Raw genomic sequence first — 17310 nt, 5'->3', positions numbered from 1 at the left:
TGCTTTTTCTCGAAGACAATCTTGTAGTCAACTCCCAGATTCTGAGGAACAGGTTGTGTTTGACTCCCTTGCTCATAGATGGATGATGAATGGTCCATTATATAGTGTACCCGATATATTGTTACCTTTCTTCAATGGAATGCGCCTACGCAAAGATACATTTTTAATGTTATGTGTGATGCGCTCATTAAAGGATGGGAGGATATGGAGTTGGACCTAACTCCTCAGGGTTTGTTGGAGATGCAGGATAAGTTTGATAAGGGACTTATAGTGGGTTCTGATGTTCAGGACGCCATACAGACACTTGTTACTTTTAGGACCTTGTATTCTTCCCGGACTATTCCCGAACCTGATCCTGCAGTTCGACAGAAAACAAAGAATTATCCTTTGAGAGAAGTTCCTCCAGTTTGGAGGGAAGCGGTTCCCCAAGCAGGTATTGTTCCACCTGTCCCTGCTCATTTTCAGCGTGTATGGGTACATGTTCCTTGGAAGAGAGCTGAAGTTTTAGCAACTAAGCAGTCTTTGCCGGACCCTCGTAAAAATCCTGCTGGTTATTATAAAGAGTTGTCCCAGACTGTTGATGCATGTCTTATGAATCTGGCCGGTATTGATATGCTGATGGGGAATGTGGTTCCACAAGCATTGTGGGCTCGGATTCGTAGAGAGGATCACGACCAAGCTTTAGGTGGTACTTGGAATGATATAGTTGCCGTGGATGCAGCACAAGTGGGTGGTGCTTAGCCAGATGATTTGATTACACAGTTGCCTGTTAGAATTATAACTTTAATGAAGAAGATGATGCCTGCCTTACGCATCAACTGGGATAAGTTGACTGCGTTCAAGCAGAAGAAGGATGAGAGTGTTTCCGATTTCTTTACTCGGTTCGAAGAGACGTTTATTGACCATAGTGGTCAGGACTTGACTACTGAAGGGGGACATCGATTATTTGTGGATACATTTGTTTTCAATCTGCTTCCTGAATTGTCTCGTAAACTAAAAGATTCGTAAAGTTCTTGGGCTGTTTCTTCATCTGATCAGATATTGGCTACTGCTCACTATTATGAGAATAGGGACAAGGAGGAAAAAGATGAAGCTGAGAAGAAGACTAAGGAATTAAAAACGAAATTTCTTCTTCAGCAGGCTTATCCTCCTCGTTCCGGTCAGCGTCAGTTCCAGCATCCTATTCAGTCTCAAAGTTTGCTGCAGAAAAATTATCCTTTTGTTCCGCGACCTTTCCTGGGTCCTAATCAGTGCGCCTATTGTAAAGAGGAAGGCCATTTTAAGAATAGCTGTCCGGTTTTATTGCAGCGTAATGGTGGATTTCAAGGGCCACGAGGCCGTGGTGGTTTTCAATCAGCACCTAGAGGTAGAGGGCGAGGTGCGTTGCCTCAAGGACAGCGTTCCTTTCCCCCTCAGAACTCGTTGAATTATTTTGATCAGCAGAATACTCAGTCTGCGCAATATTACAATGATGATTATTGTGTTGATGGTGAGGTTCAGGATTTTCATTCTAGTTAGGACAGCCATGGACAAAGAAAGGGAGTCGTATCAGTTCCAGTGGATCAAAATGGGCCTTATGTTGAGGTAGTTGCTTTGGGTGTTGCAGAGCCATTTCTTTTGGATACTGGTGCAATGAGAAGTTCTATGATTCATTCAAAACTCCCTGGGGCACCTTTGTCTGGCTTAACAAACCTTTCTGTAGGATTTTCTGGCGCCCCGGTTGCTAACCCAGTTCCTTGTCCTTTGCCTCTTTCAATTGGTCCTTATGATCTGGAAGCTCCACTTATTTTAATGACTGGTTTCGGAGAGAATTTGTTGGGTCTGGATCTGTTGAAAAGTCTTCATGCAATGCTGTACTGTTCCCCCTCTGTTGTGCGTCTTACTTTGGGTAAGAAATTGGTTTCTCCCATATATCTATCGAAGGATAGTTTTCCACCCGAGTTGCAGTCTCTTCCTCCAACGCTTTGGGCGACAGGTCCGAACGATGTTGGTTTGTTACAGATTCCTCCTTATGTGGTTACTATTAAGCCTAATGTTAAACTGCCACGTATTCCACAATACAAGATCTCTAACGATGGTGAGCGAGCCTTGATGGCTATTATCTATGATCTGGTTCAGAAGGGTGTGGTTGAGGAAACTAGAGGTAATGTTTGCAACAGTCCTGTTCTCCCTGTTCTTAAATGTAGCGATCCCTGTGTATCGTTTTGTGATTGATCTTCGGGAGGTCAACAAGATTGTTGTCCCCCAGTTTCCTGTTGTTCCAGATATTACTGCTTTGCTTACTATGATACCCGCCTCAGCGGCATGGTTTTCTGTTATCGATCTGAAGAATGTTTTCTTTAGTATTCCCATGGCTGAGGAAAGCAGAGATATTTTTGGCTTCTCTCTTGGAGGCCGAAGCTTCTGGTTCAAGCGTGCTCCTCAAGGTTATTGTGAAAGTCCCTCTATCTACAGTCAAGCTTTGAAATCTCAGCTTGATGCATTTACTTTGCCTTCAGGTGCTACTTTGATCCAATAAGTTGACGATTTGCTGATTGCTGCTGATGAAAGGATGTTTGTAAGGATGTGACGGTTTCTTTGTTGCGTCATTTGTCTGATTTACATCATAAAGTGTCCCCTTTTAAGTTGCAATATTGTCGCCAAGAGGTTACCTACTTAGGTCATCTCTTGTCGAAGGAGGGAAGACGATTGACCCCAGAATGAATTCAAGGGATTGCACAAATGTCTGAGCCAACCACACAGAGGGAGGTAGGTGCCTTTCTGGGCATTACCTCATATTGTAGGCAATGAATTCCGAATATTTCTTTGTTAGCTAAGCCCTTGCTGGCGCTTACATTGAAAGATACGCCAAAACCTCACCCTTGAACTAATGAATGCCAAAAGAGTTTCTCTGATTTACGTAATGCTTTGTGTTCTACACCTGTGTTAGGTACTCAGGATTACAGGAAGCCTTTTACACTCTACGTTCATGAAAGAGAAGGTTGTGCATTGTCAGTTTTAACACAACCATTTGGAGACAAACAATGGCCATGTGCCTATTTTTCGGCTACTTTGGATCCAGTAGCCAAGGCATTGCCTAGTTGTCTCAGAGCTACAGCAGCGGCAGCAATTTCTATTTGTCAGTCTGCTGGATTGGTATTGGACAACACCCTTGTTGTTATGGTACCACATACAGTAGATACTCTTTTGAATAGAACTAAGACACAACACTGACGAGTGCTCGCTTGTCTGGATATGAGCTACCGCTTTTGGCTAGTCATATACATATCAAGCGTTGGAATACTCTGAACACAGTGACATTGTTGCCCATACCAGATGAGAAAGGCATTCAGGAACAGCATGATTGTTTTCTCCGAACAGAGGAGGAGACGAAAGGCAGAATAGATCTGAAAGATACACCACTTGTGGATCCGGATGGGATCCTATGGGTAGATGGATCTTGTTTCAAGCTTCCGAATGGAGAGACAACTGCAGCTTATGCTGTCACTACTTTGCATACTGTAGTGGAGACAGCACGTATTGCACAGAATTCAGCCCAAGCAGCTAAGTTAATTGCTTTAACGAGAGCGTGTGATTTGGCGAAAGGAAGGAGAGTAAACATCTACACCGATAGCCAATATGCTTTTGGTGTAGCTCATAGTTTTGGTCGCTTGTGGAAGGAAAGAGGATTCTTTACTTCACATGGGACTAAAATACAGCATGGTCAGTTGGTGACTGATCTTCTTAATTCACTTGCTTTGCCTAAACAAATAGCAATAATTACGTGTAGCGCTCACAAAAAGATTATCGATGATGTGGGTCGTGGTAATGCTTTTGCAGATGAGGTAGCGAAAAAGACAGCAAGAGATGTTACGAGTCGAATGTATGTTGCGGGCCCTGCGAGGTGGATCAGAGAAGGAGGAATGTGCGAGGACACAATAGAAAGTGTGAGAATGATTCAAGAAGAGGCTACTGAGAAAGAGTTGAGTAAGTGGAAAGAAAGCACGGGAATGTTGGACGCGACTGGGTGTTGGACGGAGTTGTCAGAGCATCAACGAGGGCTGTTACCAGACGCCTATGTACTACCTGTAGTTACTATGGCGCATGGTCCAGCCCATATTAGTGCGAAGGGCATTTGTAAAGTTTTGGCCCCAATATGGCAGAATGAGGGAATTCCGAAATGTGCAGAAAACGTAGTAAAGCACTGCATTGTTTGTCTAATGCATAATCTAGGAAAGGGAACCCCGACTCCAGCAGGTCATTTTGCTCCCCCTACGTATCCTTTCGAAGTATTGCAAATTGATTTCATTCATATGGCTGTCAGATATGGGGCTACTCGCCGCAAGTGAAAATCCAGACCATTGAGAATAAATTCCTCAGATCAGTTCTGACTGTCCCTCAGTCTTCTCCAACATTCTCTATCCATACTGAGCTGGGGCTTGGATATGTAACACACCAAATTAAAATAGCCCCGCTAATATGTTGGTTGAAAATTTGGTTGAACCAAGAAATTACTTTGAACCACACTATACTGTTAGACTGTTTAAAGCTGGATAAGTCTAATAAAATTCCTTGGTTGACCTATATAAAATCTGTTTTTCACAAGTTGGGATGTCCTGAACTCTTTTCGTCTCCACATTCTATAGTGAGGAAGGACATTGGATTGACCAACAACGCTATGATGGACTTACTCTCTCTAGAGCGGGAGGAGGCAGAGTTGATGAAACCAACAGTCAGAACTAATTATGCCCTAATTAGCTTCCCAGGCCCTGAACCTTACCTCACCATAGTTAATTCCCCCTTTCATCGGCACCTTCTAACAGGATTTCGTTTTAATCTGATTCATTTTTCTCTTGGTTGTTTTAAAAATTGGTGTCCCCCAGAGCGGGCTGATCCTTGTCAATGTGATGATTTCTCGAACCAGGACACCCTACATTTTATTATGTTCTGCGAACACTATCGCGAAATAAGAAAGAAATTCTTGTTCCAAATTCTGAGGGAGGTGGGTTTTATGCAGGTTAGGCCAGACCTTCTGTATTTACAAGAATTAAACTCCCCACAAATAATATTTCATGTTGCTAGTTTTCTAGTTGATGCTACTCGGATAAGGAATAAGATTGCCAAGGTCAAACCTATTCCTGTCGATATCCTATGAATTAGATTGCCTGTTTTTTTATTCCATGATTTTATTATAGGACAAAAGCCCTTGTATCTTTTTATCATATTTTTAGACATATTTATATTGTATATTATTTACACTGACATAATAAATTTTTTGTCTCTGTTGTTTTTTCTGTGTAATCATTTGTGGTATTGTACTATGTCTTTTTATGATATTTATTTATCGAATAAAGTATTTGACTGACTGACTGAGGTCATTTTGCTTCTCCTACGTATCCTTTCGAAGTATTGCAAATTGATTTCATTCAAATGGATCGTTGCAATAACCTCAAATATGTCTGAGGGTGGTTTGTGCCTTTTCCAGATGGATAGAGTCCTACCCCATAAAGGACAATACAGCCTTCTCTATTGCTAAAGTTCTTTTGAAGAAGTTTTTCCCGAGGTTTGGTTTGCCGCGCATTGTCTGTTCCGACAATGGAAGTGAATTCGTGGGCGAGATCATGCAGAAAGTATGTGCAGGTTTCGGTATTAAACAGAAATTCCATGCCGCAAACCACCCTCAGTCAGCGTGATTGGTAGAGTTTTATAATGGTACTCTCAAGCTCAAATTGGCAAAGATTCAGGCGAGCACAGGTCTCGTCTGGCCTGATACCATTAGCACTCCTGTCTACAAGAACTACTGCTCATTCCCGTTTAGGTCTAAGTCTTTATGAGGTCGTATTTGGGCGACCAGTAAATGTCTGGGGAGTGCCTCGTCCTAAGAAATACTCCTACATTCCATACCAAATGTTGATTGACTATTTGCATGACCTCACCACTAAATTGTGTGTTTTTCACCAACAGGTTCAAAACGCTTTGCCCGAGCCCTCTGCAGACCCAGGTCATTCATCCAACCTGGCCTGCGTGAAGAATTTTCAGCGGAAGCGGAATCTGGAACCTCGTTGGGGCCCACCACGTCAAGTGCTGTTAACCACGAGGACGGCAGTGAAGGTTTCTGGGAAAAAGAACTGGGTCCACGGCGTGCACTGTAAAAAAATACCCCTGCCTTTGCCTTTTGACCAATGGGTTCAAGAGGGTATAGCGGATAACGAAAATGAGACAGTGCCCAGATTTGTACCATTTAGTAGTGCACGCCTGGACCACACAAACTGTGAGAAAGAAGACGACGATGTGTTACAGGAGGCCGCTCCAACACACCTGCGTTTGAACACTGTGGATCCAGAAACCTTGTTTAAAGACCAGACGATCCCCAATAAGACTCGATATAATTTACGACCAAGAAGGGTCGAGAATAATTGAATTTTTATGATTTTTCTGGTCATACCTTTTTGTTTTGAAAAAGACATTTTGTGCATGTATTTTCTTCCACCATCCATCAAGTTGCAGGGTCACGGTATGAGTCTTAAGCTGTGACCTGAGTAGTGACCTAGGTTCCACAGGACTTGCAGTGTCATAAGATGGCTAACAACCACAGCTAAGTGATCTAGGAAGATTACCGTGAGCAACGCCTTTAGAGTAATGGGTGCGGAAGTGGAAGTTAATGATCAGATTGTAAATATGAAACGCCGATTTAAGAAACTGATGGTTAGTCCATGTGGGATAACCTTATGTATTTTGATATGCTAATGCACTCTATTAGCGTGTGGAAGCTGGATTGTTTATGTCTTACAGCCGATACCTGTTCCTACTACTGTCCCTGTATCTTTTTCTGCTACTGCCTCCCCCCACCGGTTCTATACACTTTCACCACACGAACAGATTAGGAGGTCTGAATATTTCAACAATTCATTCATTCAGTTATTATACCAACATCAGTTAGTAATGAATACTATTGATTGTTGGGTTTGTGGGCTCATGCCTCATAATACAGAGAGAGGCATGCCATACCTGGTTTTTCCATTCTCCTATGAAGGTTCCGCCTGGGCTTATCTGGCTATGTTTTCTAATCTTTACCAGAATCAGTTGGGATACCCTCCTGGCAGTCCATATGGTGGTGGAGCAGACTTTAGTCATAGTACTTTGATTAAGGGAATTGTGACTATGGCTAAGATTGCTCAGATTAGTAAGATTACTGTAGATGAGAAGAGAGAATATGATGGATGGAACATAACACGATATGTCACCAGCCTTACAGAAAAGGCTAAACTAAGGAGCTCTCCGCCAATCTGGACTGTGCCTCATCGAGGTAATCTTTGCTTACAAATCAATGGTCAGAATGTCAAGAATCAGCTAGAGAGGAGTATCTGTTCTTATACCTATGTCTATACACCTCAGATTCCCTCACCGTTAGTGCCATCACAAGGCACATATTTTATTTGTCATGATAGAGCCTATACATGGCTTCCTACTTATTTCTCAGGAACATGTTATGTGGCTTTTCTTCTTCCCCCAACCTATACTGCTCCTTCAAGTCATCACAGAAAGAGGCATGGTAGAGGAGTCTTTGATCAGAAGGACACAGCAGGACAGGAGGCAGCTGACTTCATCAAAGGGTTGCTTCCTTTCTGGGGCCCAATGGCCAATAGCAGGGACATCAGACACCTAGCTCGTGTTGTTGAGGTTACCATAAACAAAACTTCTGGAGCCTTGAGTAATGTGACAGCCGAGCTTCAGGCGGATCGTCATATGACTTTACACAATCGGATAGTCTTAGGTATTATCCTTGCAGATAGGGGTGGAGTCTGTAAATTGATTGGATCTAGTTGCTGTGTTTATATTCCTGATAATGCCCCTACAGTATACCAAGCTATCTCTAGGTTGCATACCATCTCTGTAATATGTAGTCTCTGTGGCGCTATGTGTGTCCCGAAGCCTGCATCACGAGAACATAAGAATTATGCTACAGCAACTATCGAGGACCTCATGGCCATTGATATCCATTCAGATTGACTTGAGTCCCTGGTGTATTGTCTGAGTAATGGCAAAAGGAGGGTCTGAGGTTCTGCGATTTTGGATTTCGTCCTGTATCTAGCGCCATTTTGTGTCCTGTCGCCATTTTGTGTTGCCCTCACTCAGGCGGCACGGCGAACGCGATGTTTCTGCTTTTCCAGTTGCCACATGTCCTTTTAGTTAAAAAGTAACTCTATTGTCCTTGTTCATGAAACCCAATGTCAGGGTCTGGCTGAGTTTGTTAATCCATGTCTGGTTCGATTGATCCCTGTCTCAGCCGACTATTTGTCCTCTCCTATTCTTCCCTTATACTACCTTATCCGACTGGCCTTCGCTATTCTCTCCTTGTATGCTCCTATTACACAAATATCCTTTGAGACACACTAGCATGTCCTGCCACCTGCGAGAGGGGATTGTGAACACCATTACTGATTAATTTGTTGGGAGGGGTGACACACGGGGTCCGAGAAAGAAGTGTATACTGGGATACCTGATAATTTGTTCTATTGGTTCGTTTTGTGTGTGCGGGGAGTGGGATATCGTAAATGTCTTTTGTATAAGAGATTGTACGCCACAGATTGAAGTGGCAGTCTCCTCAGAACTTACACTCTGCATGTACTTCTAGGACAACTGTGCTTAGCTGCAGCTAATAAATCTGGCTTACACGCTCAACGGAGTGTCTCGTGTCTCTGTTAGTAACAAGGCAGGTGAGCCCGGGGATTAAGGCGTGCCCTGCGCCGCCCGGCCCATAAGGCCCGGTTTTCCAACCATACAAGAAAGAAATGTCAATAAAGAGATCAGGAGCCCCGAAGAATCAAGTAATGTAACAAACACTATATGGCTTAATCGGGACTATATCTCAAAAGGAAGGCACGATATACTGAATGGAGGCAATATTTTACGACTGCTGTCTCATATTCCCTCTCTGGCAGGTGTAACAACTTTGGACCTGGCTTCAATCAAATTTATAGCTAACGATGGAACAAGTGGGGAAAAAACAAAAGCAACTTGGACAACATCTCTAGTTGTACACAAAATACCGGCAGAGGCTCAAACTTTCAAAAATTGGGGGATAACAATAGATCCTTATATAAAACCAGGATATCCGGAACTACTAATTCCAGTAGGAACAGATGGAGAACAGAACTCTGCCAACAGACCCGGAATATCTGTACTTAGAGGAGCAATAGGGAGAGATGGTGCAAGAAATGTGAAACATCTTCTAGCCACTGGAAGTACTCGCGGTGGCGCATCATCCCCAACAGGACTAACCAATCTAAGATGGATCGCCAGAACCATAAACAATCATGCGAATTGACAAACAAGTACACTCTCAAGATCGAGTGGGGGTAACCATTTTAGTATATGCTCATGGAACATCAATGGCCTGGCCTCCAAAATGTCCGATTCGAGCTTCGTCAGTTACATAAAATCTTTTAATATTTTGGCACTACAAGAAACATGGCAAGCAGAGCCTTCGCACCTTCACAGATTTTTGCGTTTATTTACTAGTGCAACAAGGACATCAAAACAGGGACACCCTCAAGGTGGTCTAGGGACCTACGTTTCAGCCACAAGTGCCTATGTGGTCAAAGAAGTTGGACCAACTTCTCCAGGGTCAATGGCAGTAAACCTCTCCATTATCCAACCAGGCATGGGAGGAATAAATCTTACATTCATCAATGTCTACATTCATCCAAAGAGAAAATCAAAGGCCGCAAAAGAACTATGCAAGTTCCTGGAGGAGTGTATAAGGGAAACAACGTCAACAGACCTTACGATCACTGGTGACTTTAATCTTAATCTCATGGGAAACTCGACAGACGATGAGAATCTATTTCAAAATTTAGCCTGGAATATACCACTCCAAGAGAAGCCGCAAATATCTAAACACTCCAAGCTAGACAGACAGATATTAGTGAATCTCAAAACTTTCAACATCAGAGCATTAAACAGCAGATTTATTGGAGACAACCCCCCAGCGACTACATTCCGTTCAACAAGAACAAATAATATACTGGATTACACCTTTATTTCATTATCCTTATTCCATCAAATGGCCTCATTTGAGATAGGGGAGAAAGCTGACAGTGATCACTGCCCCCAAGAAATCGCTCTTAATATTAGCAAACCAAAATTTGAGCAAACCTTAGTACCCAAAGACTCAGTTTACACTATCCACTACAAAAGGATCAAGTACTCGGCAGCGAGAGATGAAAGCATGCTAGTTAAGGCTAAGCAGCACTTTGAGGATAGAACTGGTCCTAGCGAAGTCGAGAAATGGGAGATTTTTTTAACAACTATGGCAGCTTACCTTACAAGTTCTAAATTGAAAAGGGGACTGATCCGCAGCAACATGAAACAATTTACAAGGAAACATAAAGAGAAGATCAGGCATACAAAAAAATCAATCTAGCAGATAATGCGACAATTTAGGCGTAACCCAATGGATACAGTGAAATACGATCTTCTACGGGAATTAAAGGCGTCACTGAAAAAAACAAAATGGGAAGTAAACAGATCTGTGGAGGATAACATGTGGGCAAAACTACACACAGATATAAAACAAAATGATGGAGCGACATTTTGGAAAACCATAAATTCCTTCATAAAACCTAGGCATGATGGAGTCTCCTCAAATATCACAGAAGACGTAAGGGCAAACCATCTTAAAAATCACTTTAATCAAGACGGATATTTCCACTGGGAGACAGAAACCGACAACAACAACTCAAAGTTACTGTACAGGAGCCATTCCAGACAAGAAGGCCACATACCACCCATGATTGAAGTAGTAACAAATTTACAAAAAATAATTAAGCACCAAATTAAAAAAGGAAAAAAAGAGGGGGCGCCAGGCCCGAACGGAATTCCGCCTATTCTTTACAAACAGGAGGAAAGTAAATGGGCTGCAGCACTCGAGCCACTTTTTTGGGAAATTTAGCTCTTCCATAGATTGCCCGGCTCTATCATTTCTCTGATTTTTAAATCTGGGATGTCTTTACCTCAAAATTATAGATTTGTCGCCCTTATGGACAACAGTTTCCTTCATGACAATAACGTTTACTGTGCTGCAGCCATATTTAAAGTGCTAAAGCGTGAGCTTGTTTTTCTGAAAACTAAGTATATGGTCCAGGGCCTGACTCGCCATAGCGGGCACCGGGCGTTTTCACTGTAGGCTGCTAGGGTGGGGGACCGTTTTGGGCCCTGGGGGGCCGTTTTTGTTACCGGGGGTCGGCAATATCGACCCCATGTAACAAAATCGGCAGAAACCGGCCCTCGCAAAGTACTCAGCTGCACTCCGCCGCACCCCTGGGGAGGGGGGGGGGTAAGCAGTTTGCCAGGGCCAGGGCCGGTTTCTTTTTCCCAGTCTGGCCCTGATATGATACTGATGCATGCAGGCTATTTAACATTATCCTGGCGCCCATTTCTGCCATGCTACGCATGGCGACCCTAGGAAGGCAAAAACAAGTATAAGTAATCACTCCCTCAGTGGGACAAGATGAGCATTACCTTGATCCCGCTTTACTGTTTTGGACAGATTGTTCGATAATGGTTACTGCTAGTAAAGCCAGCAGAGGCTCCACTGATGGTAATCCAACTCTGGAGTGAGAAAATTGAGGGGCATATTTTCAAGCCTCTATCGCCACGGTAACATAATTTTATAGTTTGTTCCTGTGGCGATTCGGACTTCGCCCTACTTACAAGGCCGCCTTATAAATAGGGCCCCCTTTCACACCATGCTTAGCATGAAAGGGGAGAGCAATGGATGTTGCTGTTGGCTGTCCACTGCAACCCGCATTGATTCTGATGCTGCCCCCTGTTTACAAGGGAGGGGTAAATAGGAGGCAGAGCCCGATTTAAGACCAGGGACAGGTCTTACCCTGGCGCAATGAGGAGAAATGTTTCATTTCTCCTTGTTTTTGCTGTTTTCATGTGTGCTGCATTAAGCAGCAGACACGAAAACAGCAAAAGGCCAATGATTGTTTATGTACAGAAAGGTCCCCCTTCCTGCACATAAACAATCATCTAAAAAAATGCTGTTTTGCAACTTCAGTGTGTGCTACATTAAGCAGCACACATAGAAGTTACAAAGCAGCATTTAAAGAATGCTTATGTGCAGGAAGTCGGACCGTCCTCTACATAAAGAATCTTCCCCTGAACGGAGACACTCTGGAACTATGGTGCAAGCCCTTGCACTATGGTGCAAGGGTCCGTGCGTTCACGCTAGGCAGCTTAATTAAGCACCAGCACAGGGGGGACACAGGGCTGCACCATATACTTGTAAATATGGTGCAGTCCTGCATTTCAGAAGTGGCGGAGCGCGGCATTACGACACGCTCCACCACTTCTTTATACATATGCCCCTGAGGGTGGGAGGAACACCAGTTAACGACATTCGTTCTGTTCCACCAGACTATAAATATTTTCTCTCTTCAACGAACTATGTTTTAATAATTCAACTGCTGAAGGACATCTCCGATTGAAATCATGCACACACTGGGTCATTAATTCAATTCTTAGAATTCACTGTGGTATTGGGAACTTAATGAGCATAATACTTGCTGGTGAACTGTTAAAGTCTATGGGAATATTGAAAATATTGTGTGAAACAAATATGGTTAAATCTAATGCTAAGAAAAAACGTGTAACAATGCTTTTGTTAAATGGTAAAAAGAAATGTGAACCCGAGGTCTTGAAAAGAAAATTCTGTTATGCAGCATGATTGTGCCTCAGTAGAGTATTTAAGACAGCAGCGCAGCTGGAAGCAAGAATATGGAATTCAAATTTAAAGAATTAAAGTGTGGGTAATAGAGGGCGTCAGCTCTGGGAGTCCCATCAAAGCAAAGAGTGTGAAGTTCTGTGGAGAGGCGACTTTAGCAATAATACACATTTTATTTTTGTGTGAGAAGTTGACAGTATCAAGAGGATTGCCAAGGGAAAAGACTGTAGTGGGAATCAGGACGTGATGGAAATGTTAAAGCAACTGAAAGATTAGGTGTCTTCATGTAAAAGAACTGGTACAACAAGCGATTGTTGGAGGATTCAAATAATGTATCGATTCCGATATGGGGACATAATTCAGTCTTTCTGAATGTGTGCTATAATATTAAATGTTTTAAGGCCACTTTGAAATACTAAAATGTGCGTAGGTATTTTTATTTTCCCATATGCATGCAGAAAATTGTGCAATTGCCAGACTTATTTAGCACAACCTATTATGCACTATCCAGACAAGCTCTTCTCTTGTGGCGACTGAGGGTCCCCGTGAACTCTGCAAACACCCTGCTATATTACGCGGGGCAGAGCCCCAAAAGAGTCTAACCTCCTGGTTATAGATGGCATACAAAGTGCACTCTCCCCCCGCCCCAAATCATGCATCAACAAGAGGCCCCTTCCAACAATTAAACTCGGGAGTCTTGCTTGATTTTCTGCAGTGTGTATGTTTATTAAATAATTTCACATGTCAATTACTTCATTGACCCCATTTCTTTATTTATAGTCCAAGTTACTTTTCACATCACACCATTAAACTCACACTTATATACATATATACTCTTTTACCGCCCATTCTCCAATGGGCATTTGGTTTAACTTCAGGGCTGCGCCAGCAGGCCACAGCCCAGATAGCCTGCTCTCTTTACGTTAACCCCCTTCCGGTCAACAGAGCCGCAGGTGAATAATATGCCCCCACTTGGGCAACCAGCGGCTTCCGGGGTAGGGCTGGAGAAGCCAAGGCCACCAGCAGGTCAGACTCAACTCTCCCGCCAGCCCGGAGTCCATGATGATTTCGAAAACCTGTTCAGAGGTAAAAACTGTCACTGGACAAGAAGTTCCCGTGTTATTCTTGTCCGGAACCCCGCTACTGCCCTGCCAGAAAGACCTAATTTTAGGGATGGGTGGGTGGGTGTCTTCTTCACGCGACGTCCGACTCCTGGGGCGGCCAGCAGACAAAAGAGGGAGCCCTAAGATTGGACGCAGGCTTTTAAGCCTCGCGCCCTATTATTACTTCCGGGGCGTCAATAAGCCCCGATTCTATTGGCCTTCACCTATTTTCACTTCCGGGTCGGCTGACCCGGAAGTGAACCTCTGCTGGGTCGGCCCTTTGGCTGCCACTAACGACGCCACTCCCCGAAGGGGGGTGGCGCCTTGCATAGATGGCATACAAAGTGCACTCTCCCCCCGCCCCAATGCATGCATCAACAAGAGGCCCCTTCCAACAATTAAACTCGGGAGTCTTGCTTGATTTTCTGCAGTGTGTATGTTTATTAAAAAATTTCACAGGTCAATTACTTCATTGACCCCATTTCTTTATTTATAGTCCAAGTTACTTTTCACATCACAGCATTAAACTCACACTTATATACATATATACTCTTTTACCGCCCATTCTCCAATGGGCATTTGGTTTAACTTCAGGGCTGTGCCAGCAGACAACAACCCAGATAGCCTGCTCTCTTTACGTTAACCCCCTTCCGGTCAACAGAGCCGCAGGTGAATAATATGCCCCCACTTGGGCAACCAGCGGCTTCCGGGGTAGGGCTGGAGAAGCCAAGGCCACCAGCAGGTCAGCCTCAACTCTCCCGCCAGCCCGGAGTCCATGATGATTTCGAAAACCTGTTCAGAGGTAAAAACTGTCACTGGACAAGAAGCTCCCGTGTTATTCTTGTCCGGAACCCCGCCACAGGGCGAGGCGCTAACTGGCGGACTCGACCTCCCCCCCCGCGCTTGAGAGCTTCGGAGATGGCTCCTAAGACTGTTTCTATAAATATCTCAGTGCCCGCCTCTGAAAGGTGCACTCCATCCTCCGCATATAAGTCCGGCCTGGACGTTTGTATCAACTTGTGACGAATAGTTCTAATGCTGGATTTCTGCAGGATTTCTGCCACCGACTGATTTAACCTCTTTATCAATTTATTCACTGCTTTCATGGGTGCGCCCCGCGACCATACCAGCCTCGGGATGACTTCAGACCATATTAGTATAGCCTCGGGCAAAATATTTTTGACCGCTGCTAGAGTAGAAAACAAGAACTCCTTCACTCCTCTCCTTCCTGCCGGAATCATATCGTTGCCTCCACAGTGCAACACGAATACATCTGGATAAGGCATGCCCCTGGCCAAAGCCGCCTTTAAATCCTTCGGGACGTCAGCTAGGAGCTGCCCGCCTATCCCCACCCAATGGTGATCACATCCTTGCACCATGTGCACCCTTTTTTCGAGTGTCTCCTTGAAGATCACTCCCGCCCTGCGAATGAAGGAGTGGCCGCACCAACATATTTGGATTCTCTTAGGGGAGGTACCTATAGTAAACATTAAGAGACACGGTGAGAACGGTCTTAAGCAGAAGGGGCGGAAAAGAATGATAAAGCTGTTAAACTAATTGCGGTCATACATAACGTTCGTAACAAGCAGATTTCCAACGACCCAACCTCTTAATTGCCTGCTCGGGCAGCCCCAGGCCAGCAGCTGTTGTTGCTGCACCGATCCGAAACGAATGGGATGTAAAGTCGGACGGGTCAACCCCGATCTTCGCCAAGGTCATCTTAACCACCCTTGTAAACTGGAACCTGGTGAGGGGCAGACCATTCATGTGAACCAGTACTCTATCATCGGCCCCTTGGGGCCTGGCTTGCATGAACTCTCTCATCAGGCTAACTGGACAGAAAGACTCACCTTCTACTCTACCCAATTGTACCCAGGTCCCTCTACCTAAATGGTCCGTTTTCGACCTTCGAACTATGAGTCTCAGGACATCTACTGACTCTATTATGTCTGAACACCTTAGGCCACCTTCACTATCTGTTTTTGATGCCGGGAGTAATTCTGAGATTCGTAGAGCTCCGCAAAAGGCTAACACATAGGCCACCCTAAATAATTGGGTCTCATATGATGAAAAACAAACGAGCGGCAATGTGTCCAAGATTTTTACCAACTTCCCTACATCTATAGGCCTTCTAGAGTCCTTTGCCCCAGGCGCCAAGCGCTCCCAACCCTTCACCGCTCTTCTTACTCTCTGGTCCTTCGTTGGGTCTGTAACTCCCTGCAACCCTGCATAGAATGCCAGTGCTGATAATTGCCTCTTCATAAATGCCACCGATTTCCCTTTCTCTTTCTGTTGTACTATGAATCCTAACACGCTCTGAGGCACAAAAACATCCACTAGGCCCGCTCCCTTTAAGTATGACATATAACATTCCCAATACTTTTGATACATACTCTTAGTCTTGGGGGCCAAGGATGCTGCTATCAACTCGGAGGCAGTGGGGCACCAAGCTTCCATAGCTCCGCCTGGAAAGCTGTCATTGTCGTCTCTGCTTGCGGCCAAATGCACGGAATTCTGTCAACTTAAAACGAGATAATGCATCAGCCGCTTTATTCTCAACACCAGGAACATGCCTAGCAGTGAAATGGACATTGTGTCTCAGGCATTTCAGTATTAAATCTTTTAAGAGACGGAGCAGCCATGTGCAGGTTGCTCTCTGGTTATGGATCACCATCACTACTGACATGCTGTCTGACCAAAATACAATGTGCCTGTTTGAGAGCATATCCCCCCACAAGTGCAACGCCACCACTCTGGGGAACAACTCTAGGAAAGAAATGTTACGGGTCAGACCTCGTTCTACCCAATCATCAGGCCAGTGCTGCATGCACCACTTAGGGCCCAAAATCGCTCCAAAACCAATACTTCCTGCAGCATCAGTGAACAGTTCCAGATCGGCATTTGAAGTGCTGGCGGACCGCCACAACACCGTGCCATTGAATTCCTGCAAGAAACACTTCCAAATCAGCAAGTCCTCTCTCACATCAGCTGATAACCTAACTCTGTGGTGCTTTGCACGCAGCCCAGACATTGCCCTTGCTATACCCCTGGAGAAAGCCCTGCCCATTGGTATGACCCAAAAGGCAAAGTTCAGTTGACCCAAGAGGACTTGTAACTGGTGTAACATTACTTTCCTTGCTCCCAGGCAGCTATCAATTGCAGCCTTGATGTCATCTACCTTTGTCTTTGGCAACCTGCACACACCTGTTCTGGTGTCAATTTCAATGCCCAAGAATGTCAGACATATAGTTGGGCCTTCTGTTTTGTCAGCCGCCAATGGCACCCCTAGAGCTCCAGCCAGTTGCTGGAAGCCCAGCAGGGCCTTCCTGCATGACTGGGAACACTTAGGGCCCATGAATAAAAAATCATCCAAGTAGTGTACCACTGCATGGGATTTGTCTGAGGTCAGGAATTGCTCCACCGCCCATTCTAGGAACCTGGCAAAGGTCTCGAAAACTGCACAAGCAATAGAACTTCCCATGGGCATGCACAAGT

Source organism: Lissotriton vulgaris, chromosome 5 (assembly GCF_964263255.1).
Source record: "Lissotriton vulgaris chromosome 5, aLisVul1.2, whole genome shotgun sequence".
Lineage (NCBI taxonomy): Eukaryota > Metazoa > Chordata > Amphibia > Caudata > Salamandridae > Lissotriton > Lissotriton vulgaris.
Note: the sequence above shows the minus strand (reverse complement) of the source record.